Consider the following 25,647-nt stretch of genomic DNA (forward strand, 5'->3'; position numbering starts at 1 on the left):
GTTAACTTATCTTTTTTTCCCCAGAAAAGCTCTCATGCATTTCTATGAAGATATAAACTCGTTCTGCCATGCAGAACTCTGCCAAGAGCTGTGCTTGCTATTCCAGATTTACAATAAAAATTGCATACAAATGACCTAGGTATATAAAGCACAGCACTTACGTGGGGTTTTGGCAAAGTCCACTATACACAGCTAACCAGAGAGCTTGGGAGAACACCGTTATGTGATCTTATGGAGTTCTAACACATGAATGTGTGTAGGTCATGGGAGGAGAGAGAAGCAATACCTGATTAATGCTGGAAAGTATATTTCATATGCATTTGTAAAACTGAGAGGCAAAAGGAGAGAAATAAGAGCATCTGGAGGTATAAATCAACCTGGTCCACCAACTTGGTGCCTGACTTGAAGTCATTTGACCTCTTGTGTTTCAGCCCCATAAAACTGGATACATGACTGATTTCCAAAATGAGAACCAGATGCTGCTGAGCTTTAGTAAAACCTTCCTGCATATGGAGCCATGCCTACTTACGAGGACATTTCCACACACTGCATATTTTTATGTTTTGAATTCAAAATGCTGCAAGTTCTTACAAGATCGTGGTAGAAGTGTGATGCAGGTGGCAGGATGAGACCATGTTTTACATCAGAGCAGAATATGGCTGTCACTATAACATGATCCCACCTGGAGCATTCACAGACAGCAGAGTTTCTGTAACATCTATAGTAGACGACACATAGCAGCGGGTAGATATGTGAGTACTCTACCATGGTGAACCACAGTCTACAGGAGTTAAACATACACAGAATGAGATGGAGGCACAGAGCACGTGACACTAAATATCAAATCTCTAACACTCCTCAAGTGAACATCAGCTCTGCAGAGAAAGATACAATATACACCAAAGGGCAGGAATCTCTGATGTACAAAAACAGCTAATGAAGCTGTATTAAAGTAGCTCAATTCATAACACAAAAGCTTAAAATAACCCCAACTTTGTCCATGCAGCTGTGCTCACAAAACTTCAACCCAATGTTCTTCTGTGATCAAGTGTGCACAGAGGTAATTCCCCTGGCTGTGGATCTGCATCAAGGTGAGTAATGCATTGAACGTGGGCATTGGATAAGACAAGTGGTAATGGCTTCAAGCTGTACCAGCAAAGGTTCAGGTTAGACATTGGGAAAACTGTCTTCTCAGTGAGTGGGAATGCATTGGCACAGGCTGCTCAGGGAGGTGGTAGATTCACTGTCCCTGGAGGTATTCAAGAGTTGTAGAGATGTGGCACTGAGGGACATGTTTTACTGGGCATGGTGGGATGGGTGGATGGTTGGACTAGATTACCTTAATGGTCTTTGTAATATTCAGGATTGTATGATTTGGACCACTTGGCGCCTCCTTCTGAATCCATGGCTTTCCCCGTGAGCTGTGTCTTACTGAAAAACTCAGGTTGCTCAAACAAAGGAAGGATTAAAAAAGAGAAGTTGTGATTCCTTATGGTGCAACACAACCCAGTCTCTACTGCCCCAGAGGCTGCTACATTTGTCCCACAGCCCAGAGCAAAAGTTAGCTAATGTGCACCAAATTGGCTAGGAAGTTTATTTTCAGCCTTTGCACTCCTACATGACAAGCACACAAAGCACCTATTAAAGATTAATGCAGCAGGCCCCAAAGATGGGAGCTCTCTGAAAGGCACAGCGCAGCAGGCCTTCGTTAGCACACGCGAGCAGATGGACACACTGCTGGGAGCCAATGCACGCGCTGTGCTGCACTGCACTTCCTCCTCCTGCCTCTTGCCTCTGAACTTCGCAAGCAATCTCCAAGTATCCATAAATGATTCAGAGGTAGGCGTATTAATCAGGGGTAAAGCGTTGCTGGGCTGTAGGAGTCCCTAGGCTGCTGCTCTGGTTCTGGTTTCATCCCATCCATCAGCATAGCCATTTCATTTAATTGAGATGAAGTCACATATGGAGGTTTTTGTGTTCGGTCCCCAGATTTTCATCCTTTCCATCTTTGCTTTCTGGAGACATCTGCTTTTCCTGAGTTCAATACTCTGCATTGTCACATCTGACTTCCATATCCCATATACACCTGTGGGATTTATGAATATCCTCACAGTTGGGACCCCAAGGTCCATGCATTTCAATCCACCTGCCACAGACAGGGTTACCAACCACTAAATCAGGCACTAGATCAGGTTGTCCAAGGCCCCATCCAGTCTGGCCTTGAACATCTTCAGTAATGGGGCATTCACAGCTTCTCTGGGCAGCCTGTGCCAGTGCCTCACCACACTCTATGATGAACTGATTAAGAGCATTGACAATCTTTGCATTTTTCCTCTTTTCGTTCCAAACTTAACAGCAGTAATTTATATCTCTAGTTTTTCAGAAATCTTTAAAAAGCCTACCAAATAATTCTTCTGATACCTACACAACGTGACATTGACCATTGCTGCTTAGCAAATCAGACAAGAGTAATCATACGCTATATAAGAGTTTACATAGAATCTAGTGGTGATATTGCCATGATTTAAGAATTTCATCTTCTGATTAATGTGTGGAAATGTGCACACAGTTACCAAAACCTGTTACTGTTCAGTCTTTGCCTCTTCTCCTTTTTAGATGTTTGCTTTTGTGTTGCATTTCTTGTGCCGACACTGAGCTTTCTACATGAAAAATGAAATAGTTCAAATATTCCACATTCCTATCAGCAGTCGCCTGATGTTGCTACACACCCACCTCTCTTGTCCAGGACGCAGCTGCCTCTGTTGGATGCAAACAGGCCAGAGGGAGCTGGGCTGAGGAGCCACGTCCCCAGACTACAGAGTGGAGGGATGGTCAACAACTTTTTGCAGAGTGAATGGTGGGACTCGCCTCTCTGTGTCCTGTGCTCTAATGCAGAGATTTGTTCCATGTTGTGTTCAGCCCCAAGCACTGCACTGCACCCTGTGTGATGCCACAAGCATCTCCAGTGCTTCTCTGGAGTTGCAAACTGGAGCATCGCTTGGCTTTTCGCTGAATGTGCACCTAATTCTGTGGCATCTCTGTATCTTGTTAAAAAATCATCCAGCCGAGCACTTTAGCCTACAGCCTGTAGCATCATGCAAATGAAGTTGTATTACCAAACACTGAAAAGGAAAGCATATTTCAGAAAAACATGTTTGAAATCCTTGAACAATCTCCTCTTTCTTCAATGCAGCGTTTCCAAGTGGAGGAAAAAAAAAAGCCTCGACCTGCTTCCAAAAACATACTACTCACCATAGAAACCATAAGCTAAAACAACTCTAGTAATGATTGCAGCTCAGTGGAGCATTTTAGTTAATACGTTATTTGAGTAAGAGAGATATTTGCAAAACATTGCTGCTAATCCTGCCGTTGGCCGTATGTGGAAGGGCTCCAGCTGATTTCAGCACAACTCCACCCATAGGAAGTAGGCAGCAGAACGAGGGACACAATGAGCCCTTGCTTTCTTTTTTAACCAAAATAACCTGTCAGCAGCCATGTTTCAATGTAAACTGATCAGGATTAAACACGGGTTTGGTTCCCTGTTGTAGTTCAATTTTATTTCCCTCTGTCCCAGCAGAGCAGTTTGGGATCTGCTTTCACATTGCTGTGTGGGATGACCAGCACAGCCTGTGCATGTCGGTAGCCAAGACTGGCTGTAGGTGTGTGGGATCACCAAGCAGAGCTGCAGCATGAGGCCCCGCTGGGCTCCTGCTGGCACCACCACACACTGTAGCCCCAGGGCTCCAAGGAATTTATCCTACAGCTCCTTGTGCTGCCCCAATTCAACCTATCCCATTCTTTCTCCTTGCCAGTAGTGGGAGAACATCTCTGTCTTTCTTGGAACAAGAGGAAAATGTTAGAGGGCTCAAGAAGGGTTTTATAGCCTGCATCCTCCCTGGCTCTGCTCCTACTCACACCAGCTCACCTGGCCAAAAGTGCCATAGGATTCATACCAGAGGATCTTTGTGCATGAAATGATAACAAAGGATTTGATCTCTGCCTAATTCCACAACAAAGAGCGTGTCCTTTGGACTAGATTTCTCTTTCTGAAGTCCCAGCCATTCCATTTAGAGCAGGTTGATTTATACCTACCCATTTTCTGTTTCCCATGAGAAGTCGCAAGCTCAGTTATAAAGGCAAACCTCTAAGTAAATTTATAGCCTACATCAGGTTTTTCATCTTGGAAAGAAGCAAAGCCATAAATTTCCCATACGAGTGCTTCAAAAATCATCCCCTTTTTGATTCATTGTGCTCAAAAGTCTTTTTGAGCCAGAAAATGCAGAGCTCATTTTGAGTGTTAAGCAAAGGCCTGAAGCATTGCTTAGGAAGCCTGTTCAGCACTCCATAAGATGAGCAACCCAAATATGCAACTGCATATGTAATCTTCCTTCTGACAGAGTGAAAGCAGCCTCTCCATCACACACACAAAAAGCAGACAAATACTCCAAAAGAGGCCAGTGCTTTGCAACGTGAATGTTCAGAGTATTGAGTACTTGTTTAAAGACACTGAGACAGCTATTGCAAAATGCATTACCAATTGGAGACGCGTGTATCTGTGCAGATATTTGCAAAGCTGGGTGGTCCAGGCACAGGGACCTCTGAGCTGTAGCACTGACAGCTCCAGGTGTGCAAAAAAATCTGTAATTGATTTTAATTGCAAGATATAAAGCAGATAGATCTGGGCTCCCTGGTTGCTCTTTGCAGCAGAAAGAAAAGACATACTGCATTTTCAATCAGTTCTCTGTAGTACAAAAGGCTAAGAACAATCCTCAGAAAAAAAAACATATTGAGATTTGATGATAGCGTCCTGGACTCTGGATGTTGGAGTCATGAAAGAACATGGTCTAGAGAGGAAAAAAAAACATAAGTCAGATAAAAAGGCTCCAAGATCTCTCACCATATCAAGCCTACTTTCCGCTGCTGGGCCAGACCCATCACAGAATGGCCTGGGTTGGAAATGACCTCAAGGATAATGAATCCCCAACCCGCCGCCCCTGCCACAGGCAGGGCCACCAATCTCCATGTTTAATGCTAGACCAGGTTGCCCAGGGCCCTATTCAACACCTTGAACACCTCCAGGGACAAGGCATCTACAACCTCTCTGAGCAGCCTGTTCCAGCACCTCACCACTCTCATAGTAAGAACTTAATCTGAGGACATAAACTCCAGGGCCAGAATCCTGTGCATCTTGCAGATCAGGAGGCTCACCAAAGCAGACACTGAGATACCCTACTAAGCACGCTGAAATATTAAAAGAGGGGAGATTCAGATTAAAAGAGGGAGCCCCATTCAGTCAGACCTTGGCTGTCTCCAAGGATGAAGCATCCACCACCTCTCTGGACAATCTGTTCCAGTGCCTCATCACCCATACTTAAAACACTTTGTCCTCACACCCCTTCTAATCTCCTCTTTTATTCTGAAACCATTTCCCCTTGTCCTATCATAACAGATCCTCACCTGCAACGAAGAACGTGCTTGAAAACCAGATGTTTTTTTGGCATCTAAATAGGATGTTTAAAAAAAATGCTCTTTGTGCAGGGGCAGATGGCCTGTGAGATTTTCATGCTTAACCCCTCTAGTAATGAGTTAGGTATTACAAAATTCTTATCCACATCTGTATTCTCTAGAGTCATTTTTCGCTTTCTGTCTTTCCTGAGTCTATTTAGCGTTTAGCAAAGGACACCTCTTGTCCCGTTCTGTCTGTGTGACACAGACCACAGTAAGCCAGCAGCTGGGAACTTCTCTCCATTGTGGCTGCTGCAGCAGTGCTACCAGTGACTCACAAATCAGTGCGCTCCATTTCCACCAGGCTTTTCATGGGCAAAGGGAGGTGTTACCACAGCACAGCTGCGGAGGAAGCTGCAGTGACAGTGCATGTGTAGGAGTTGGGCTCTGCAGGCGCCTCAGCTGCTCCTTGTCACACCAGCCACGTTCTGCTCCCGTATTGCTAAAAAGCAGCAGAGGACAATAGCTCTTAATATTGTCTCCTGTTGGGACAAGTATCCCTTGTTTAAAAATCCACACACCTCTATGCACACCTACGCGATACTCCAAATCACTGCAATATGGGGACTCAGATGCTATGAATAATATAAATATTCCTTTGTATTTGCTAAAAGATTTAAGCTCTCCCTTCATACACACACGCCCCTGTGTGCCTCTGCATATCTGATAATAGGGGATTATAATACAGCACTGTTATTCCTGCAGGATTTGATTATTTAACATTGTACTGAGCAAAGTTATCAGAGAAATCCTGACGGACAAAAATAACTCGTTGTTTCAGATGTGGTGTTTGCAAAGTAGGAGCCAAAAATAGCTATTGGCTGGTTGGCTTCAAATATTGCTGACCTTTCAGCACACCCAGCAGAAACAGCCAAGGCAGAAATCCCTGTGCTCTGGGCGTGCAGAGCAAAACGCCTTCCTCTCATCTTTTCCATGTGAGTCCTGTTAAGCTTGGATCCATTCTTGTTTGCTCTCAGTCCCTTGAGCAGTGTGCAGAGGGGACTGCAGTGTCAGCCCCACAGGGAAGACTTTCTGTTCTCCCAGGAACAGAGGACTGTGATAGTACCTGCTCTACCCCATTTGATGACCATCTTAGCATCAGTTGCCCTTCCTCAGCCATGCAGATGACTGTGACATATCTTTCCACCCCCTCCTTGCTCCTTTGCAGCATCTCCTGTCTGTAATTTCTCCTTCTTGCCCTTCTCCTGTCTCCCATTTAACTGAAAGTCCTCAGAACACAAAGGAGTGAAGGCTCCTCTTAAGTTAGGGAGCTGACACATGGAGACATCAAGAATGAGTGTAGGTGATAGCTGGAGGAAAGTGCTCATGTTCTCCTTCATCAGGATCTCTTGGTGCCTTGACCCCTGGGACCACTGTTGGACAAGCCCAGGAGGTAGGTGAGACCCCATGGGACTGGAATAAAGTCTCAGAAGACAGACCTTGTGAGAAGCAGCTCCATCATGTCCCTAGGCACTCTTCCTTGCCTCAGAGCACACTGCTTCATTTGCAAGATGAAAAACAAGATAAGACATCAGCAGAAAAGTTCATTGCTGGGTTGAAGGAAACATCTGCTAGCGCTAGAACTTAAGGGAAGCTCCAGCCAGCACCAGGCCCAGAGTTCTATGGGGTGCAGACAGAGGGGAAAAGAGAGCGCAATGCTGCTTTGATAGCTCCACAGTTCTCTTCCTTACAGTACACAGAGCTCATGGAAAGGAGAGATGTGTGGAGAATTCACCTGTGAAATCCTGCAAGCGTTCCCATGCAAACTGTGATTATCACTAAGGCTCACACATTAAACTCCATTAATTGGAATTTTCACGGACAAAGATGCCCTTGCTACAACACCCTCATCAAATTTTAAATCATTCCTTCAAGCATTTCATAACATGGGCAAAACAATACACTTTTTTTATGCTTTATCCGCAGAAACTGCTGTTTTAGGTCAACATCTTTATATATGCAGCAAATATCAAATCACTTGGCTACATCAGAATATGTTCTAATATTATATTTCTCAGGTTAAGAGAAAACTCATTACTCAGAGGGTGGGGTGAGGCCATGGCACTGCTGCTCAGAGAGCTGTGGGTACCCCATCCCTAGAGATGTTCAAGCCCAGGTTGGATGTGGTGAGAGGTAACCAGCCCTTGGAAGGGGGTTGGAACTCAATGATCTTTAAGATCCATTCCAACCTAAGCCATTCCATGACTTCAGCCCAGACTGTAAAAGACCACAGACTGAAAAACAGTGGGAAAAGTGTCTCCTAACGAGAAGCACCAGGTGAGGAGCTTTGCTTGCAAGTAGCTCTGGAAGGGCAGCCTGCAACAGAACAGCAACAGGTTTTACCAAAAGTGATGCTGGCAGCAAAAGTATTGCAAAGTTTGGTGTACACATGAAACAGTGAAAGAAGGAAGGTGATTACATGTGTAAATCCTAGGGATTCTGATAGTACTTGCACCTCCAGCAATACTGCAAGAAGCACATATGTTGGTCAGACACTGAAAAACGCTCTACTGTGAATCTGCTGGGAAAAGACTCATCTTACCTTTGAATTTCTTTAGAACAGCATCAGCCTGACTGACTGGGGGATGTTCTTTGCCAGCAACATTCCTGCTTATCTACCTCAAATTTGTTTTTCTACAAAAGAAAACATGGGGTGAAAGCAGAGGAGAATTAGCATCCGATCTTTGAAACTGAGCCAATTTTAAACCTGGTTTGATCTGCATCAGTGATGTGGATCACCATGGCAAAGTCATTACTCCACGCCTGAAATCCCTGCTGACACCAATAAGTATTTTGCTTGCAAAATATGAGCAGGGATACACAGCAGAGAGTTCATTACTGAGGATCTTCCATTAACACTTTCACCAGCTAAGGCAAAATCTTGTCTTGCTTTGTTGGCAAGTTGATCTCAGGAACTATCTGCAGGTGAATCAGGCGCTGACAGCAACAACATCAGACCTGACCTGCTTTGTCTTCTGTTGCTTCACATCCCTATTTTATCGCTTCTCAAAGACAAGTGTATGTTCTGCATGACAAGACCATCTCGAAGAGGGTTTGCATACAAAGGGCAGATTACAGAGAGCTGAGAGTAAAGCCCTTGGGGACACTTGTGCAAATTGCAGCTGAAACAGATGGTATTTAAACAGAAAGTCTGGGCAGGGTTAGGGAAGGAAGAGGGGAGAGGGAAGTCACAGAGGACCTGGAACAGACTGACAAGATTCTGTAGCCTTGGCAACACCTCCTCCTGATTGCCCACATCAGATGTGGAGGATAGGGCATGAAGGATGCTGCTAATCAAGTGCCATCTCAGGCAATCTTCCTTTCTGCCACTCTGCTCTGAAGGAATGCTGCCTTTCTCTCAGTTCAACTCTAGTCCTGGGAGAGAATTAGCTATGTGGACATGTCTCTGCTCATGAGCTGTGCAGAAGCAGCCTATGACAAGGGACTGCTGTGAGGTCCACTGCTCAGACACCAAGGGGATGCACACGGAGAACTGGAAATAAGCTAGTGAGAACTATGCCTTCAGCAACTGCCTAGAGAGCAACAGAAATGGGCTGGTAGAAACCTTGAGCTCTGCCATTGCCAAACACCATGATCTTCCAAGAGAAACAGCCCTCAGATACACACAGATTGAATCAATCAATCTTCCTTTAATGAGTTCGGTGAGATCAGTGGTTCAGATACAGATAAAGCCTTGGCAAGCCCCTATAGAGGAGCACAGAGAAGGCAGGCAGGTAACTCTGCAGTGCAACATGCAGGAAAACCCAGGCTGCTGAACACTTCTGGCCATATTAACTTCAGTAGCTTGCATACTCTGAGCTGTTCCCTTTGTAATCAATGGAGAGAGATGTTTGTAAAGAGCAATCTGTCTCACCCGCATAGAGATGCTTAAAATTAAGAGAAAAGGGCTCACCACACAGGACACAAAAGAAAACAACATGCAAAACCTGTGATATCAGGGGTCTTTAGAGATTTCCAAGACAAATGAAAAGACAGAAGTATTTTCTCTCTGGAGTAATCACTTTGGGTACGACACAAATATTCACATCAATGACAGAGAGATGCCATTTTTCAATTGGGCACCTCTAACTTTCAGAATAAAACTTGCTGCATCAGCTGGCATCTTACCTATAAAATGTACAGCTTCAGCATTTTCCCTATAGAAATACATCTAAGGCTTCATCTCCTAAGGAGAGCATAGAATAGACAACATGAACTCTGAGGTAAGCAATTCATATTCACATGAGATTGCAGGAGAAAATAAACAAAAAGTGCTACTGAAAGGGTTAGCATTCAGTGGAAAAAATGGTAGAAGGAGCAGCAGTGGTGCCCCAGTATGAGCTTGGCTGCTCAGAAATACAACCCAGCTCCCTGAGTTGTAGCCATCAGTGAAGTCTCCACTTGGATGTTTCCCTAGCACAGGACAAATGGCAACCCCTTCTGCATGCTGCAGTCCCAAAGGGGTGGTGAACAGTCACTACTCTTCTCCTCTGCCGAGTACAAATGACCCAAGGACCTCCTAGCCACCACAAGTGAAATACTCAAGCTTGAAGTTTCCAAATATATTGTTTCTGACTCTTTCAGTGACATCTGCCTTGTTCTGCTCCTCCAAATCAGCGCCCTATCAGCAGTATAAGTCAGCAAATTTCAGATCCCATATCAAACCCCAGACAGAAAATCTTTGTTGGCACTGAGGCTCTGAGAATGGCCAGCACTTGTTCTTACCTCTCAGAACTCTCCTGCTGCTCTGAGTTCATGGTGCTCAGAGGGTGCTCTAAGCACATCTGCAGCTCCCTGCTCCTTTGATGCTGGAGCCATGCACTGCTTCAAACAAAGCCTTTAAACCTTTTCTATGAGCCAATATAGCTTTAAACAACCCTTTTCCCTCCCCCTCCCCCCCCCAACTCATAATGAACTATTGACACAGCTGTTCTCTTTTGTTGCTCAACCTATGGAGCAGAAGTACAATTTCAACACCAAAAGAGCATATATTAATTTTCTCTGCTCCTCATCACACCACTCTCCCATTTTGCTAATGTATAGCATCAGATCTGAGCAAGTGTTCTCATGGTGTCTGGAGCCTGGGATGTGTGCTCACTGCAGCCTCACTCTACCTCCTCATAGCAGGCACAGGGAGGAGACGTTTTCTGGATATCTTATCACTTTACTTTTTTTTAAACAGGAGAATAATATTTCTGTTTGCCTGTGCCTTTCTGGGTGGGTTTGCAGCCCTGTTTCTGGGAGAGCATCCAATGTCCTCTGCCGTGTTTGGAAAGGGTGGCTCCCGCCGCACCGTGGGCCTGCAGTTGATGACATTGGCAGCTGCAGCACACTTGGCCTGCAGGCCGTACTCCCTGATCGATTTTCATCCCACCTCTCCTCCTTTTTCCACAAGGCCTCTTCCCTCCAGAATAATCTGTCACTCTGGTTACGCCTCACCAGCCCCACTGCAGCTGGTGCCATGCATGTATTCCCAAGTGCAGCAGCAGCCACCACAGTCCCTGTTTTCCATGGGACAGAACCCGAAAACCCTGCTGGAAACTCAGGTCAGTTTCCATCCTTTCTCAGCCAGCAGCTGCCATGTAAAACCATGTAAAATTCAAGAGCCACATTTTGTTAACAGCAAAGAACAAAGAACACATTGATGTACAGAAGAATCAAATTAAGTCAGAATAAAAATAAATGGTGTTCACAAATCACTCTGCTCCTGGCAATTCTGCTCTTGAAAGGGCATTTTCCTCCCTGGGTTTGCTCAGCCCAGCAGCTCAGTGCCTCCCTGCTCTGAGACCAGATCTATACAAGGAGTAGCTCCCTCCATCAGTCACAGCCAGGCTGCGCCACCCCTGCTCTCCTTGGGCACAGCTGCCCAGAACAAGTGAAGCTTCCTGCCCCATGTCATTCCTTATAGGTTTTATAAGAACACACATAGGAACAGAGAGCTGCCCGTAGAAAGCGGAGACTGAGGTGTTCAAGAAACATGAAGATGTGACACTAAGGGATTTGGCTTAGTGGGAATGGATTCATGGTTAGACTTGGTGATATTACTCATCTTGTCCAAACGTAATCATGGAATCACAGAATCATGATGTCACATCTTTGCTGCATCTCAGCACAGATCAAGCCAGAAGATTTTACTTAAGAAGTAAAGCTTCTGCATTGAGGAACTGGGACTTAAAAGTAAATATGACAACCACAAGAATTAACAACAGTTACTAAAGAAACAGCCATTTTCTGAGTACTCCAAATAGTTGGTAGCCAGAGGCCAGATTATGAGTTCTATGTAATGAGAGCATGACCACGCTCACAACAGCACACAAGTATTTATATGATTACTTTTTGCTTTCAGGTAAAAAGAATGCTCTCGTAAAGAAGATATCTGCCTGGATTGCTCAAGAGGTCTGGACTTAATTCCCAGCTCTGCTACAGATAAACTGACATTTCTCAACTGCCTCTGCTTCAGCTTTTCTCTTTGAATACTAAGCAAAGTTGTTGTCTCTCAGAATGTTGAAGTCTCTAAGACTGTGGCTTATTTTGTTCAAGTTTCCGAAGAGCTTAGAAAATGTCACATGCCAGAATTAGAAATCGCAAAGCATCATTGTTTGTATCAACTTTGCCTTGAACCAAATTCTCCTCTTCAACTCACTATCCTCGACTGACACTGACACGTTCCTTCCTTCATACCTTTAATTGCTTCAATATTTCACAACTACAAGACTTATAAAATTAATTAAAATGTAAATTGAATGATAGCTTGAAGGAAGATTGCAATTACCAAGATTTCATTTGTTACTGTTACATCCCATGGTATGACAGGTCTGTGCAACAGGTGTGCCAATTAGTTGCAGGTGATAGAGGCATCTGCAGTAAACCCACCTCGCCATGCCTCAGGTTATTCAGTCAACACTGTCTTGTGTAATTACCATACAAGCACCTACCTTGAGTCTCCAGCTATGCAAGGCTGAGAGATGAGGGAGAGAGATCTTCATTAAACAAGAAGAGAAATACTCCCAAAACAATAGTCAATACCAAGAGGAATAGGCTCCCTGAAACAAGTCTCACTGGAGGAAATCTGGCATACGGGATGCTGCAAGGTAGAGCTTCTGCACACACTGTCACAGATCGTAGAGAAATAATTTAGCAGAATATAAAAAACAGACTGAGAACTGATTGAGTCATGCTATTTCGGGGGAACAATTGTCTACTAGGACTTTGTTGGGACCCTACTGTAACCTCACCTGGTCAAGGACAAATACCACTGCAGTGATACTGGGCAGAGACGTGCTGGAAGAATCATATCACTATGGGAGTCTTTACCGCCCCAGGAACAGCCTGGAAAATAAGTGCAGCTGGTGATGATATTCCTGACTATCATGGCTCAGAAACCAACATGGACTGCCAAGAATCAGGCTGACTTAAACTTTGCACAGGAAATAATAATACAGAGGTTGTTCAGTTACATAAATGAAAGCAGAATAAGAACAGAGAGGTTCTGTTATGTGGTAAGAACATGGCAGAGAATAAAGGCAACTGAGGTGTCTCCCCAAAACCAAGCAAATACTTTGTTTGAGTGAGAAATTGGCTCTGCAGATAACAGAGGAGGCAAGCTGGACAGTGGACAAAGACAGCAGAAGGAGAATTGCGCATAAAGTAAAGGTCTGAGACGTTGTTTCAGAGCCAACAAGTGCAGAGAAGAACAAATGATCTCGATTGGAACATGTAAAGTCATGGTTCTGGTACCAAGGATCCTCAAGGAAGCCAGGGCAGTTGTACACGACGAGACAAAAACAAGCACATACATAACAGGATGGTAAAAATAAATGAATAAATAAATGAATAATAGTCTTTAGGACAGATTCTAAAGAAGAAAAAATTATGTGCAGAAAGAAAATAACATAGAAATGCATTAACGTAATTTTACTTAATATCGGGAAAGACAGACTTAACTTATCTCTTCCATTTGTGTTAAGTTTTCCAGCTATACATTTCATCAGGCAGAACATTCTTAAAGAATCATTCAAAAATACAGTAGGGCAGCAAAACAAAGCTACATGTACCTAGGCAGGAGGTTCAATCCTAGCACGGCTGAATACACATATTACAGAGAAGTGACATGGGAAGAAATCCAGAAGGTTTAGACATGATCTGTCTTCTGGGGTCAAGAAAGATCAGCAGCCCCTTTCAGCCACGGCCTAGGGATTTCTGAGAGGCTGCTGAAGTGTCAGTTACTTGGTTAAGTCAGAAGACAAATGAATCCAGGATAGGCGCATACTTTAGCTAGGAAGTCATTTCTAGTGGCATAAAGCCTCTCAAAGACCAGTGACTGGATAGTGATTTACACCAGTGTAATAACAGCAAGATTTGGCCAAGTAGAATCAGTTATCTTCTGTCGTCTTGTACATTTTTGCAGTGAACTGCAATAGCTTTGGTGCAATAAGCTTTCCCCGATTCATTTATTCTGTTCTGTGGAAGAGGCAGAAGATGGAAGCAGAAATAAGCACATAAAATGCAGTAGCAAGTCTAACACAAATAGTGTGTTGTGATTCTCAGAGAACTTCACTACCAGCAGAGCTCACTTGGGACCAACATCTGAGACCATGGCCTAACTCAGCCTTCATACACCCAAACAAGCAACTCAGTGCTTCAGCATTCACAGGGCTTGAAGAGAAAAGCCACCATGCTTATGCACTCCCATCTGAGCAAAAAGGTGTCTTCAAAGATGCTGCCAGTGAGTCAGAGCAGAAAATCCATGTGATGTTCTCTTCCCTCTTCCGTCCTCACCCCCGCATGAAAGGAGCTGCCTCCTCACTTCCAGTTTTGCAGAACCTGGAAGGCATTTCCATTCACTGGGAGGATAGGGCTGCCTTTGTTTGCTTTTTAAGAGACAAACCTCAACCCAAACCAGCATACATTTCAAGAAGCTTGGGCTGTAGCTTCTCAGCTCACATCCACCCTATATTTTTATCCAGAAAATATTTCTAATTAAAAACACCATCTAAGGAAAAAGAAAGGAAGAAAAAAAGAATAAAAATTAACCCATATAAACCTCTATCTGAGCACACAGGAGAGTAGAGAGCACAGGAATACGGAAAAATGATCTTTGGAGACACCATTCTCACTAATGCACAATGCAGTGCAACTTGTCCCAGCACATGGGCAGTAGTGCAAACTGGGACTTTGCAAAGTTCAGCCTCTCCTTTGAGGTGATGAGGAGAGCCCCCAAACCCCACCAACCCCTACAGAAAACCCTGCAGCTCAATTTGCACAGTGAATGCTCACTGCTGAGATGGTGGTTGCACACAAAACCATGTGAGAAACCAGCACTTGTGACACGGTGCTACTTATGGATGCCATAATCCGCCCAGTTTCTGCTGTCAAACAAGTAGTCAGCAGCCTATTTGTGTAGGACTGCTGAAAAGAGGGTCCTTAACCATCACATCATCACCTTTGGCAGGGAGCAGGCTTATGGGGGAGGTTGAGATTAGCAAACCCACTGCTCTTAGAATACAGGTAAAAGGGTTTAAGAGAGACCTTTATGCTGTGGTTTGGCCACTAAGAAGTCTTAGTGGCATGAAAACGACATATTTAGGCCTAAGAGATGTGCAGTAGAGTATATATTGCTAGGTAAGAGCAGAATAGCTCCTCTTTCCCACCATTTAATGAGTGCTTTCTGCAAACCAAGGAAGCTTTTGTTCTGGTTTCCTTACTTTCCTGTTGCTTCCTCTTGGCCACTGAGTGACATTATTATTACTCTTTTTTCCCTAACCAGCACCCTCCTACGTGTCCGTACACAGGCATGGCTCCACAGACAGCCCAGCAAATTCACCATTTTGGTTTCCACAGTTGTTGGCTTTTATTTCTTTTTGAATTCTACCCACTATCTTCTCCAAATCAAAGTTTTCAAAGCTTAGACAATGGAAAATGGAAGATTTGGAAGTAATATCTAAATATAATATCCCTGGCAAGCAGATGAGGGAAAAAGTTGAGGGGAGGTTATGAAAGGAGGGAGTGGAAAGGAAAGATTTAAGGGCAAGAAAAGAAAAAAATCTAACTTTGAAAATCAACAATTGGAGATGAAAAAAAAAAAAATCAAAAATCAATATTTTCATGGTTCCTGAAATTCCAAACAAAATCGCTGCTTTGCCAACAATTAAACTTCCCATGACTTCCTCCTCTCTTGTCATAGAAAAACATTCCCATTTGATAATGTATGCATTAAGCGAAGCCTGAAGAACAAAATCACACTGGAGCACTGTGCCCAGGGAAGGGCTGAGCTGCTGCTATGCCTGCATGAGAGGAGAGGGGCAGCTGGGCATATTCCCCCTCTCACCTTGTGGAAATACACTTGCACATTATGTACGCACCTTGTAGCACTTTCTCACAGCAAGACTGCAGGTCTTTACTCTGCAGAACCTTGTAGGGTTCTTCACCCTTCAATATCTTCCTCAGCAATTTTATAAATGGGATAGAAAAGATGTTTATGATATTCACAAATAGCATTAGCATGGGTAGGCTGCTCCATGCTGGACCATCACTGAATATAAAGTAGTCTCAAAAAAGCAGAGATGTATCCTGAAAAAAAAAAAAAAAAAAAAAAAAGGTAGGGTAAAATACAGTATGTACAAATTCACATGTAGGAAGGGACAGGCATATAGAAGAACTAGGTCTGTTCAGCTTAGAGAAGGGAGGATAAATTCAAAGAACACTAAAACAAGTGCTAAAATTACAGAAAGGGAGACAAAAGAAAACCTCAAACAGTGAGAATAGCAAAGCACAGGAGCCCTAAGCTGGGACACATGGGTATGTGCTTGTGGACATTGAAGAAGAGGCTGCACAAGTACCAAAAGAGGTGGCACAGCCACATCACCCGAAATAACTCGCTGTCACTGCCCATTTCAGCTAAGTTTGCTGAGATTTTGATGGTGGGTGTCAGTTTACTCTAACAGCTCAGCAAATTATGACTTAAAAATAGCTCCGGAAAGGCTCAGCACTTCCCAAAGATGCCCAAACCTCCTCTCTCTCTGCACGCCTTTCCCACTGCCTCGTATTTCCACTGGCTTCAGTGAAATGAAGGCTTTGCCGGCTGCAGCTCTTTGACCACATCAATGATTGCTCCCAGCCCAACGTCTCATTTCTCTCCCAGTCGCTCCAGGAGGCTCTGGAGCAAACAGCTATTTTTAAAGCCACCATCCTGCCACACGGAACGTTTGCTCGGCACTGGAGAGTGTGCTCGAAGAAATAATGACTGCCTTTTTCTCCAAAGACTATTATAGCTGATGTTTAAAGTTCGCTAAAAGAAACATGTTTCTGTCTATTTGTATGGAAGGTATACTTAAGGCAAACCTCCCCCAAACTATACTCAATCAGCACAGGGCACACAGCGAAACACCACTCCTGACATTTTAAAAAGCCCTCTGATTTTTCTTTTCTTCTTTTGACAATGAGGCCAATTTTTCCTCTCCTGGGTGCAAACCTGCCCTTGCTTTTTCTTTTAGCACCTATTAACTTGACCTCACCTTTACACACACTCTTCTCCAGGCCACTAAACTCAAATGGGATGGGAGGTGCTGCTGATGGAGCCACGGAAGATCAGATAACAGCATAAATGTGAGAATATTATCACTTCTAATAAGGACATGGCAACCCCTGGGCCTGAGATTGATCGTAAGTGTCCCCTGTGCCCTGCTGATTTTCCAAGGAGTCGCTCCGAGAGTCAAGCTGGGAATACAGGAAACTAAAGACAGCAATTCCTCTCACCCAGGAAAGGAAGCAAGCAGGGCTTAAAATGTGTTTCTGTTGACTCAGGGCTGCAGGTCTCCAGTACTTCTGGCCTGTTCTCCATGAAGAACTGACTGACACCTGTGTTTTGGTGGTGAAAGCAAATGGATAGATTAAGTTTAAGCCCTTGCCTAGTCATAACCTTCAAAATGTAGCTTGGTTTCTTGCTGACCTTACAGAAAATGACATTGACTGCTGTTGCCACTCACTCTTACACTCCAGATTGGAGGCAGTTGCCTCTCCCAGCTAAAAAATAAGCAGTTTTAGAATCACAGAATCTTTAAGATTAAAGGACACCTAGTCCAATCAACAACCCATCCCTACTATGCCCACTAAACCATGTCCCTCAGTTTTGTCACTTAGAGCTTTAAACACAAGCAGGAAAAAAGTAAGAACTTCACCCTGACAAAAATAGAAAAATCATCTACTGAGAAAAGCCAAAATTGTGTGTATTTGTTGGAGGAAGTCCATCCCCAGTTCACAACCGCAAGCCCAGCACAGGTCACTTGTAACTGCCCAGGGGTACCTGAGTGATGGAACAGGCAATGGGATCAGGGAGGAAAGAATGAATGAACATTCATGGTCCTTCCACATTATTTTGGATCCCTATGTTCTCACTGCTTGTTTCTCAACCAGCAGTAACAAGTTCCCCCATACATTTAGACAAAGACGAGGCACATCACAGGAGCCTTTTTCAAGGCTGGGACACAACAGGCTAGGCACTGGGCACAAGCAGCACAGATTTAGAGCCTCCTGTTGGCTCTATTAGCCAAGCATAGCCAGAATACAAGACAACTTAGTTTCTCATGCTGTAAGCATCAGAAGTGTACACAAATAAACCAGCCTTTGGGCTTATTTAACAGAGAAGGAAGCAGAGCCACAGAGCAGGCATGGTTTCCTGAAGCCACAAACAGCTTCTAGATGAGACACAGGGATAGTTTCTTTTTTTAACCTTTGCTTCTAAATTTTCTGCTGTAATTACAAGCCCTGTTATTTTGGTTTAAGACTTCAGTCCACTCGTGGCATAAAAATGAAGCAGGAAGAGGAGGAACTCCCAGCCTGAATGCTATGGAGGGTGAAATGCTTGCAGTCAGTGCCAGGAGGAGATGCAACCATGCTCTCTTCTCAGCTTCAAACGAGCAAGGAAAAACAGGAAAGCACATTGATTCATCTGCTTCACAGAAAGAGCTGGAAGGAAAGACAGATAGAAATCCAGATGAGATTTTCACAGCTGCACTGCTACTGTATCACACGCTCAGCTCTCACAAGGTGAGCAACATTCAGACATGAAAGCAGATCAACTTGTACAGACTCCGTAGTGCCAAGAAAGCACAAAGCTTGGAGGGACCCAGCAGACTGACACATGACGTGTGTTGTGGGGAAACATTACAGTTAAGTGTAGGCAACAGCAGAGACATTTTGGGGGTGATTTGAACAATGAGACATTTGTGGCTTGGTGGAATTGCCTCTTTCCACCGGCCTGAGCCAACACAGCACTCCAGAGCTCAAATACCTGCGTTGTTGTTTTTTCCAGATTTGATCCCAAATCAAATATTTTAGGAAATCAGAATCTGAGCAACCTGCAAAAAGCATTTTTTTGTTATTCTTTCGAACCATGTAGACCAGTTTGAGTCATGGATCTTTTCCCTTCACTTGAGCAGTACTGCAGAAATATTCACTTAAGGACACATTTATTTTGGGCCACTTGGGGAGGAAAAAAAAAAGAAAAATAAGCAAGCTGTCTTTTCCTTTGCTGCAGATAACTGCAGGAACATCCCCTCATGGTGCATGGCTGGGTGGTGGTATGGGGAGGTCAAAATTGGGCCACTTAAAGAACAGAGATTGTCAGTACTGAACAGGAAACCAAACCTCTGCTTTGTAACAAAGTTCCTATTTAAAAAATCTCAAGAATGGATCGTATTTCACTCAGAAATTCGAGTAATTTTTTAAGAAATAATTTTAGGGCCTACATTCTGATAAAAATGAAATGGAGAGCAGCATTTTCTGAGCTGTTCAGCTTCCTCAGCAATTCCATTCCAGTGATATTAGACAGACTATTAAAATAATGACATTAAAGAAAAGTATTCCTAACAAAAATTCCACTTTTTCCTGGTGGAAAATTGTCTATTGGCATTATTTCAGCTCAGCATAGTGCTACAAGCTATTTTCTGTCCTACGTGATGAATGTACAGCACAACTGGGAGCCCATGACAAATGCACGCATATGACCTCGTCCATAGGAGAATATTCCAAGGAAGAGGGAAAAGCAGATGTTTGATTTGCATTCTCAGGAATTGTGGTCAATTGTATGATGTAAAAGCACAGTGACAACCTGATGCTTTTATATTAAAACAAAATTGAGTATTTCAGAATGCATCCTCTAACTGGTGTGCTGGCAGTTCTCCACTCCTCTACAGCTCCACAAAAGCATCTTCAGATTGGAGAAACCAAGTTGGTAACCCGCTGCCCCTTGAGGCAGGGATGCAGACCGCACACTGGCTGCAGCTGTGTGCTAAAAACAGACTGGAAAAGAGGAAAACCACCTTCATCTGAAATGGCTTCTCAGTTCTAGTCACACTAAAGGCTGAAACAAGAAAAAAAGAAAAACACTGACCTCTTTCATAAAGCTTGAGTTCTCTCAAGGAAAAAAAAAAAGCCCTATAAAAGCTATTTTTACTGTTTTCAGAGAAGGGACAATTTCTGTCTTGCTAGCGAGTACTCATGTCCTTACTAAGCCTTGGTTCAGGTGGAGCTGTACAGTCATGTCACTTAAGAGCAGAGAGAATTGAGAATTATTGGTTGATAGGTGGATGGTCTTGTGGGTCTTTTCCAACCTGGGTGATTCTGTGATCAAACAACAACTTCTTTCAGCATTTAAGTGATGGCAATGGTCACTTAAGACTTCTCTTACAAATGATGCCACATTCTGGTGTAGTGGACAAGCAACTTCACTCCTTGAAAGTGGCACTTATAGTCCCTTTGCATTAGATCCTGCAGGCACCTCTTCCCAATTTCAGGTGCCTCTTCCCCTCTTCTCCCAAGTGCTGCAGTTCTCCTGATACACCTTGGACAGGCCACACATCTTCTTCCCAGACACCAAAACCCCCTCCTGGCTGTCACCATCTCCCCTGAGAACCACACATACCTTGCATAGACCTGGTTCAATGCTCACTGCACCTGGGACCACCCATGAGCACTGCTAAGCACCCACCCCGTGCTTTTGGTCCCCAAGAACTCTACTGCAGCGAGGACACATCCCATGCTGGAGCCACCTCAACTCCTGGCACTGCATATTGTGAATGTCTTTATATCAGGAGTCCCCCCACCTCCAGAAGCAGCATAGGCTGAATTACAGATATTTCCAAATCACAGAGGGAAGAAAAACATTCAGCAAAATTACGTAACAGAAATTAAAAAATAGTCTATTACCATCTGGTTGTGCTATTTTGAAGACCAAAACACCCTCAAGTCTTTTTAAAGCTAACTACATTGTTTGCAAACTCACTTCTTTATTTTCCTTCTTTTTTAAATGAAACCTTGAATTTCACAAGCCCGATTTACCTCAAATTATTTAAGCCATTTCCCTGTGAACAAGCCATACACAGGCTCTGCTCCACATGCTGTAAAAGTCCCATCACATTATGCAGAAAGGATGGTGCGGTATTAAACAAAAGAAAATAAAACAGACCCAAACACTACAGTGCTTGTGAGGGACGAGGTAACCCCAACTGTGTCAAACTTGTAGCACCACATCCCCAACCTGGCACCAGTTCCTGCTCCAGGTGGGCCACAGTGGGTATCAGGAGATAACTGTTGCAGCCTGAGCTGCAGTGGAAGCATCAGTCCCTGGCCAATACCTGGACTAGAGCAACTGAGATCATTGTGGCCAGCTTGGAATGCAAACGTTCAGCATTGAGCATTTGTCTTGTATCAGTCTGTAGGATATAGAATAAAAATAAAGCAATGCTTTCAAACAGTGTCTAAGGTAACCTAGCCTGAACATGCCCACTCTGGCAGGGCTAAGTGGCAGCACCTACCTGCTCTGACCTAACATCACAGATCCCACCTAATGACTTCTGCAGCCAATGTACTGGGGAAGGATTGTTTCCACCCAACAGTTTTGAGTCCTGCTTTTCAGCCTCATTACATATGGTTACCTTTTTCTAACGTGCTGCCTGTGTAACAGCAGGTTGGCATTCACACAGACTGTCTGTCCTGATTTGCACTCCTGACCCCCTTTTAACCCCCGTCTTCCAAGGCAGGAAGATGGGACTGTTTCTAAGCACCTCCAGAGATATCATCTGCTTTCACCAAAGCCCACAGACATGTGAACACAGAGGGGAGTCTGCTCTGATGCACAGCCTGGGATCACCTCATTTACCTCCAGGTGTCTGTTTGAGATACTCCTGCAGAAAGCATGGTGATGAAACTGTGCTCATAGCTGCAGGCAAACACCAAAAGAACATTATTTAATAGCAGTATTATAGTCTTACTCTCTTGGAGTGAACTGTTTGTTAGAAGTCAGTCAGGAATCCACAAAATTGTTTTTTTCATAGGAAAAACTGAGAATTCAATTAATAGAATCATAGAATCACAAGGTTGGAAAGGACCTACAAGATCATGTCATGTCCCATGTGCAGTTCTGCTTATGAATGGCAACTGAGTACAAAGCCTTGCTTTGTCAAGCATGGAAGAGCAGAACAGACAATAACAGTAACAGAGGTGCTGTTTTCCATGGCAGCTTAAAGCTGCTTAAGTGGAAGCTACTGCCTCCCAGCACCCCCAGGCCCCAGTTAGGTGACCCTGCTGCTTGTATCTCAGCTCTGTCGGATCTGAAGAGAGTGTCCACTGAGCATTTAGAAAGGACACCAGATTGGATGCCAAGATGCCATAGGAGTACAAGTTTCTGCTGCCTGGCTCTGCATCCCACCAGTAAGTCTGGCTTCCAACAAGCTCCAGCCATGATGGGCAGCAGAAGTGCTACATCTGCTTCTCATCTTCCTCAGTGCCACAAGACCAGGACTAATTAATGCCTCTGTCCTTGCTCTGCAGCCCTAGAGGAAAGCCCTACCACTCAATGCTGCACTGCACCAGGCTCCCACCACAGGGCTGTGCCTGCTGCTGCTTTCAGCCACCCAAAGTGCCAGCATTGCCTTTCAGAGGTGACAGAGGCACTCAGTGCATCCATCACCCCTCTTGGTCAGTGACTAAAGATCACAGACCTACTTGATCAAAGCCATTATAAATCCTGCAGCCTGGCATTTTTTTCCCCAGCCTCATTTTCCACATCTTGGCTGTCCAGCACTCTACTCTCTGCATCCTTGTCACTCCTGCTCAGAGAGCCAGCTACCCACAGCAATCTGCTGGCTTGTTTGCTCCCCAGGCAGTCACAGTTAATTGGGAAACTCAATAAAAAAAAATAAACGTTTTGAATTAATCTTCCAAAGAGCCATTAGTTAGCCTCTGTCAACACTGAACTTCATCAGAGCCCTATTTGGAGCCCAGCTAACTGAAGCACAGTGCTCAGCTGGCTCAAGTCCTCACCCTCTCTTGTAGGTCACTGATCAATGTGATGAACACGAAGCACTGCGGCACTCGCTCTCCCTCTTCTGTCATCCCAAGCAGCAACCGCTGGTGCTGGCTGTGTGCCCAGCCTTGCTGCACACTTTTCCCCATCATCCTGGGGGCAGCAATGCTCACCATTCCCACTAGCCTCATGTACAGGGCAGGCTAGTCAGAGAGGGTCAGAAAAACAACACTCAGTGTTGGAAGTTTGACATATCATGCTGGTCCAAACACAAACACTGAGTTCGATCAACTGTTTCAGATGGCTAAAAGTACTTTAATAAAGCCCACGTCAGCATTTACAACAAAAAGCATCCACAGGGCATTTTTAGTTTGAAACTGACTGCTTAAGTTCTACATGCGCACTTGAAAGTCAACAGGTGAACAAGCACAACACAAACAGAAGTTTCCCTCCCTCCTTCTGTCTTCATACTACATCACTGTGCAGGAGGGAGAAGGGAGTCTTAGTTACCCATTAAAAGTTTTTTTTGTTATCAAAAGCTGACAAAGCATTTATATTCTCATGAAGCATCACCTTCCCAGCAAGTTCTCCAGCACCAGTTGAGGCTGCTGAAGTTTATCAGTGAACTTCTCTGGCAGCTGAGGACAGAATCATCCCTAAAACCAGCACGCAGCTCTGTAACAAATGTGCACCCCATCTTTGGCAGAGCAAGTGTTTGGACCTCCACAAGGATATCTTCCCTGCAGCCACGTGTCTGAATGCTTGGAGATGGCCCCTTTGAGCTTTCCAGTACTATCTGCCTTTAAATGCATTATTTTGTTTCAGAATGGAATCACATTCGCTTTCATGATTCAGGTTGGATTTCGTGCAAATCAGCTCTGTGCTCCTGAACTATTACGTGGATTGCTTCCCTTCTCCCATCATCACTTCCACTTGTAATTAGGATGGATGAGAGGCAGTTAATAGCACAAAGGTTAATGGCAATGCAATTCACAGTACAGCACGGGCAGTGTAATGGCAAATGAACTGATACAGGCATGCACTTATCTGTCACCTCCTCCCCCAAACATCCTGCTCCAGTGTAGCTGTGAGTGGTGCAATGCCATTTTCCCTTGGCCACTCTTGGAGCACTTTGGGTAAGGCGCTCAGTGGGGTGCCCCACTCAGTGGTCTATCTGCCCTGTACCTTCTCTGAGAGGCTGAGCTGCTCCCAAAGGGACCCTCCCAGAGTCAAATGTACAATGTAGCCCCACTCCTACCTTTCAGACCTTGTTTAGGTGCCTAGTATTAAGCAAGATGATCCCAGGCTGTATATGAGGCCATTTCCCTATCTTCCCCTTTTCCCTAGACAGGGAGGACAAAGGAGGAAACCTGAGCACCTGAGGGCTGGATACAACAAACAACAACTGCACCATTGGCAAACACAGGTAAAAATCATCTCACTGCTTCCACTCACTCCCTGCTTATGCACCAGAGAACTGCATGAGCTCCCAGCCATCAGCACAGTGAGCACCCACACCCCACACTGTCCACCACAACCTCACCCTCTGCCTCCCCAGCAGTTTCCAGAAGCACTGGAATTTAGCTGAATCAAGTAAACCTCTTCCACCTGCGTACCAAAAAGCACTAGAGTCAGGGTCTTCTTTATGCATTACCACTCTCTCAGCATCTGCATCTACAAGCCTTCAAGGCTTCTTTGGAGAAAAGCCTTTGTGTCCCTAAATTGCATGAGAAACAGTTAATGACTACAGAAATAACTATAAGGAGATCCAAAGCCTTCACTGTGAGCTGGTAGTGTTCATTCCAAGCTGTCAAAGACAGGATCTTGTTTGCTGCTAAATGCTGAGGGGCTGGGTAAAGTCCCTGCTTTGGATCCTGCCTTGAAGAACAGGAACACATGGGAGACAGCCTTGCTAGTGCTCCAGCCACAGAGACATCACAAGGTTGTTGGGTAGACCATGTAGCAGATGGCTTTTCTTGCCTCTGCAAGAGTAGATGTGCAGGAAACATGGGAAAGGAGACAAATTGGACTCATGCCCCGTTCTGATACTTTGTGTACGAGAGGCTGGAAGTGTTTTGTTTTCTACTTTTTCCTTATATAAAAAAATAAGAAACATCAAGTTTTGTTCTGGCAGAGGTCTTCTAAGAAGATCTAGAGACACAGAGTGGGAGGTTTTGCAGCTTCTAGTGAAAGGGGGGAGAGGAGGAGGTGCTGAACTGCAAAGATTCCTCTTCCAACTGTTGGTTAGGAGTGGAGATAGATAAATGTTAGCTAAATACAGACTGCTTCAAACATTTTGTAGGAAAAGCAATTCTACTTGACATCCGTCAGCTTTTACTTCCTCTGTCATAATAATATTAGTTCTCCAGTGAAGAAAAAACAAACAGGGTAGACAAGCCATGAATTGCTAATGTAAAACAGGAAAGCCAACAATAATTAAAAAGACAAAAATTGCATCATTCTCACACAAAGATGTTGACTAAGTGCCCATTTCTCCTTAGTTTCCCACATTCTCTGCTACTTCTTTCTTTTGCCATAAAGATGCAACTTCCACCTTACGGGGCAAGTACTCTCAGGATGCAGCACCATGGGAATTCCTGACCTTGACAGACAGGCAGCTAGAAGATGCAAGCATACAGTCCTATTAAAACTAGTTTCTCAGCTCTAGAAACAGAGGGGAGGTTTGAAGCCTCTTAGATGGAGGCTGACAACTCAAGTCATCAGAAAGTTCTTCTGAGGTAGGGAAAGCAGCATGTTGACAGCTGTTTCTGTTTCCATTGGACCAGGTAATGGGCATATATTGCCTAGTCCTAACCAGGATGTCTTGACTAGAAGTCAGG

The 25,647-nt window shown here is 44.3% G+C and overlaps 1 long non-coding RNA gene across 1 annotated transcript in view; it reads right to left on the minus strand.

Annotated features, from left to right (window-relative positions):
- Positions 1-2,244: 2,244 nt before the first annotated feature.
- Positions 2,245-25,647, minus strand: part of LOC107315341 — a 60,137-nt gene continuing 36,734 nt past the window's right edge. Inside the window, exons 5-9 of the long non-coding RNA XR_004307357.1 lie at positions 15,867-16,074; positions 12,736-13,965; positions 8,469-9,374; positions 8,048-8,139; positions 2,245-4,844 (exon numbers count right to left, since the gene is read on the minus strand). This is a non-coding gene — a long non-coding RNA (uncharacterized LOC107315341). The remainder of the gene's footprint in view (positions 4,845-8,047; positions 8,140-8,468; positions 9,375-12,735; positions 13,966-15,866; positions 16,075-25,647) is intronic.

Source organism: Coturnix japonica, chromosome 5 (assembly GCF_001577835.2).
Source record: "Coturnix japonica isolate 7356 chromosome 5, Coturnix japonica 2.1, whole genome shotgun sequence".
Lineage (NCBI taxonomy): Eukaryota > Metazoa > Chordata > Aves > Galliformes > Phasianidae > Coturnix > Coturnix japonica.